The sequence below is a fragment of the Buceros rhinoceros genome, unplaced genomic scaffold (genome assembly GCF_000710305.1).
Source record: "Buceros rhinoceros silvestris isolate BGI_N320 unplaced genomic scaffold, ASM71030v1 scaffold9408, whole genome shotgun sequence".
NCBI classification, from domain to species: Eukaryota; Metazoa; Chordata; class Aves; order Bucerotiformes; family Bucerotidae; genus Buceros; species Buceros rhinoceros.
Window position 1 is genome coordinate 14,788 of NW_010426310.1, and position 4,564 is coordinate 19,351.

A 4,564-nucleotide genomic window follows, 5' to 3' on the forward strand; every position below is an offset into this window, starting at 1 on the left:
TTGCTTAGAGCAGAATTTTGAAACTACTTAGAGTTTTATAAATAAAGGTCAATTCTATTTCATAGACTTTTGCTATGTAAAAAATAAACTTGAGAAGAACATTTTATATTCAATTTAAGTATAGTATGTAGTGAGTTTTCTTTGCAGGTAGTGGAGTGCTCAGAGATGACAAAGAGGCTTTTAAAACCAACTTGTTTTTTTCTGGCTAAAATTATGCTAGTTGGTATCCTAAGCCTTATGTTGATTTTTCTTTTTCTTTTTTAAAAAAGATGGAAGATCAGCACTCTAGTTAGGAGCAAACTGAAAAAAAACATGGGTATCCACACACACTCGACATAGATTTATTTTATTCTTCGTGTGCATTGAAATACCAACATTTGTGCCACTCCTTTCCAGAAGCTGGAAGGAACAAGAATTTGTCTGCATATAAGCCTTAAAAACAACTGCCTCTGAACCCACTGTATGAGTGGTTATTCTTACTCTGGAGTGAGAGTGTCCAGCAGGTTTCCAAGAATACCTTTTCCTTAGTAGTGTCAGGCATAAGTACGGCATTTGTATGAAAATTATCAGTTTGGCATTTGTGACAAACCCTTTTCCTTGGTTGCCACTGTATGCAGTTTTATAAAGCTTATGTTTCCTTTAAGTCCACTTGTCAGAAACAGCATTTACCTGTGCCATTTGTTTCTAGTCTTGTGCTGGTCTTCCAGTCTAATTTTAGGGGATTATTCGACACTTAAGATATTTTTGGGATTAGGACAGACCTATACTTAGAATTCTAGATGTCCATCATTTTATTACAGGTTCAAAGGGTGATAGCATAAATCATGGTGTGACTTCTTAGGAATGAAAGATGTTAATTAATAAAAAGCTCTTCTGTGACAATAGCCTCTGGTCTTTTCTAGGGTTTAAGTTCCTGGAAAGTGGAGGACAATGTTTTATTTTCTCTACTACTCTTTTTCTGAGTGGGTCTAAACTGTGTATTAGAGGTTGGTTCAGGAGTGCCCAAGTTTCTGTATTTGAACATGGTGGGCTTACATGGTATCGGGACAGTGTTGTGTAGTGATAGCGGTTTGGTCCTGAAACTAAGATGGCTGTAAAAGTTCTGTTGATAGGCCGAAAAGTGGACTATAGTTGGAGTAACTTAAGTTACTCTTAAATGGCAATGTTGCTCATAGTTTCTGAGTGAGTGCAGTGTCTGCCCTGCATCACATTGTTTGGCATATTAGTTATGCTGGTGTCCAAAGAGTGTTTAAAATGCTTTCTGAAATACTTGAAAACTTTTAAGACTATACATGCTGCCTGCCAGATCATCCTCCTCGTGTCATTTCCATGAGCCTTTTTCAAGAATGAGGGAGGTGGCCTAAACATTTGACAAGTTTAATGGATCTTGCATCTTGAATGCTAATTTCAGAGCAGATTTTTCTTTCCGTCAATACTATCTTCAAATAAAATACTGAAATGAAAGACTACAATCATACTCTCTGACTTTCTAAAGAAATAAAAAATATTGCATTTGACATGCATGTTTTCTCATAGCGACTTTCTAGTGTTTAATAACATTAGCAAATAAATGAAAATTTCTGGGCTAGTAAGGTTTTAGCATACTAATTTTACTGTTATTCCTTTCTGCTACATCTATGTCTTTACTTTAGATGAGTGGACAAGCACTTGCATGTAATTCCACAGGAGAAATTAAGTGCTGCTCACTGTACTTACGTTATGGCGAATTCTAAGCAAACATTATTTGACTACAAACAGCCGATGCAGTGGTAAAAGCAGATTATATCATTAATGAATTTAAATGGAGGACTCTTGGGAAAATATTTGTGGATCTAACAATGTCAAGATAAATCTTTGCTATTACGCAGGGTATGGCAGGTAGGTGAAGATTACACAGATTAATAGGTGTTAGAGAAAGTAGTCTTTTTCTGTGTTTTGCAGGTAATGAAGAAAACTTGTATCTGAAGGAGTTCTCACCTGTGGCAATTTCTGTAACTGAAGACTGAGAACTTTAAATTAGTGATCTCCATTTTGGAATTGAAAAGCTTGTAACTGTGATAAAAACAACATAGCTATGAAATAAAATACAATGCAATACTTACATTGTCGTCTTTACTTCATTGTGACTGGTTGTAACTTGCTGTCACAAATTCTTGTATCTTTGCAAGAACAACTCTTTGTTGTGATTCAGCTAAGTGTAGATACAGGAAATTGCAGTCTATCTATATCGCAAGAAAAATATAACTGGTGTGTTAGACAGCAGTCAAACTGAAGCAATTTCTAATAAGGTAGTATTTTTTTCATAATTGGTCAAAATTAATAAAAGTGATCTTTAAAATGGAAAGCTTTTCCCCAAGGCAATTTCACTAAGAAATATCTCCGTAAGAGAGGGTCGTGGCCTATATGGTGCTAGTAACTCAGTTGCTATGTTTTTGATACGACATTATGAAAGAACTGTGAAATTACATTGTGGTTGTGTGAAAAGTTACTGGCTTTTTAGAGAAGTCAACCTTGAATGGACTGTGGGAACACTTTACCATATTTCTGGCATTTAGCAGTGAGAAGAGTTTAGGTCTTTCTGCGCCTGCACGTTTTTTGCTAAACAGATCTTTTGACCTAGAGTAGTCATATTAAATAATAAATAAATTAATTAAATAAATGTTGTCTGTGCAGGCTGGTTTTGTTTTTCAAAATTATAAAATTACAGAATCAATTACTTCCAGTGGAAAGTACTTTTAAAATCTACAGGCTTTTCTAAAAGGAAATCTTTTATTCTAAAAACTGATTTTCCTTTTTTCTTTCATTTAAAAAATTAGTTTTGATCCTAAGCTTCTCATAACAAATTTCCTATTATGACCTATGAATGAATTGAAAAATTAACTTCACTTAAATAATTTCTCTGTAGCCCTTATGGTTCTATTTGGACATGGAGGTTTGTAATTCCTCAAACAGTAAAGAAGACAACCATAGTTTAATTAACAACTATTCCTTTAAGGTTTCTTTTGAGACAATCAGTTGCTTTAAATCTTTCTGAAATTAGCGAATAAATTATTGAAGAGCTGAGTAGTGCTTACTTGAAACCTTAGTTCTCTTATCCTTCTGAAGAAGGCAGGCAACTGTTTTGAGAGACTCGGAACATTTTGAAAAATTTGCTAAATGTTGTGCTGACATATGAGGCTTGTGTGCCAAGTTTTCTCAGCTGAATTGTCTGGTGACTCTGACTTTTGCCTGGTACATATTACACAGAGTTTCCGTGAAGTAAGTAATAGTCATGGCTAAGAGGAAAAATATAAAATCATGGGTATAAGTATACGCTCCTTAGCAACCAATTGCTACAGTTTTATTGATCCCCACTGGTAAAAAATTGGGAATGGATTATCTTCATTTGTGTTCTAACCTTCCAAATCTGAGTATTTAATTTTTCATGTCCTTCTGAATTTTTCTTGCTCTGTTTACCCAGCAAAGCTAAATTTTCACTTTAAAAAAATTTTGAGGATAACAGTAGTGCAATACCAGGAACTACAGCTGTCATTAAAAATACAAACTTTTTTGATATTTTTGATGGTTTATGTTGTTATTGTTACTGTTTTGTTTCCTACTCTGTGTACTTAAAGTAAATGTGGGTGATGGTTTTAATATTGCATCGAGGAAACATGATTCTAAGCTGTGTGAACATGTAGCAGGTTGTAAAAGGCTGGATCATTTAACAAGGGTTTTGTTATTTAAAAAAAAAAACCAAACACATTTGTATGATGCCAGCCATTTTACTATTTTTAGCAGCTTGTTCCAGTAGTTTGGTTTCACATACGTCAAGTGCAAAAAGTACTTTCCAGATTACAAGATACTCTGGCTCAGGACTTCCCTTTTTTTTAAGGAAAGCAGGGAGAGGTTTATTTATTTGTTTGTTTGTTTTTATAATACTATGAACAAATCCAACCATCTAAGAAGCAAACTGAAACATCTTAGACTTCATAGTTTCATGATTAATCCAGCGCAAGTCTGTGCTGCTGCTGAAAGGGTCATATTGCCACTGCTTTTGTGCTGACACTGAATCATTGGAGAACTGCTGGTTGAACGCTGAACAGTCTCTGCCAGGTTCAGCCGGAGCAATTCCTTGTTCTAGTTCATTACGTCGTTGCACAGACTACAGTTCTGGACTAAAGCAAAGGTGGAATTGACCAGTGGCAATATGAGGAGGGACCGTTTAATGGAAGCACCAATTTATATGAGATTAAGTTGAAGTCATTACCCCTGCATTTCATGCCAGCTTTAAATGGCTTTATTACAAATGTCATGTTGTTTATGACAGTAAAAAGGGTAAACTGCTGCAAGTTCTGTAGCTGCAAGTGATTCAGAAGCTTCACATGTAGTTATCGCTTTCAAGTAATTTTCTTAGTTCTCAGGAGACCTAGGCACTCAACACCTGGCAGATTGAATAAACCTTTTTTTGTTCCTGTTGATAGCCTATCCTGAAGACTCAGTCATAGCTATTGCATGGCTTTCCCCTTTTCAGGGGTGCCAAACACTTCTGTGTCTCTTCCCAGGATCTCTGTGGATTTCCCTA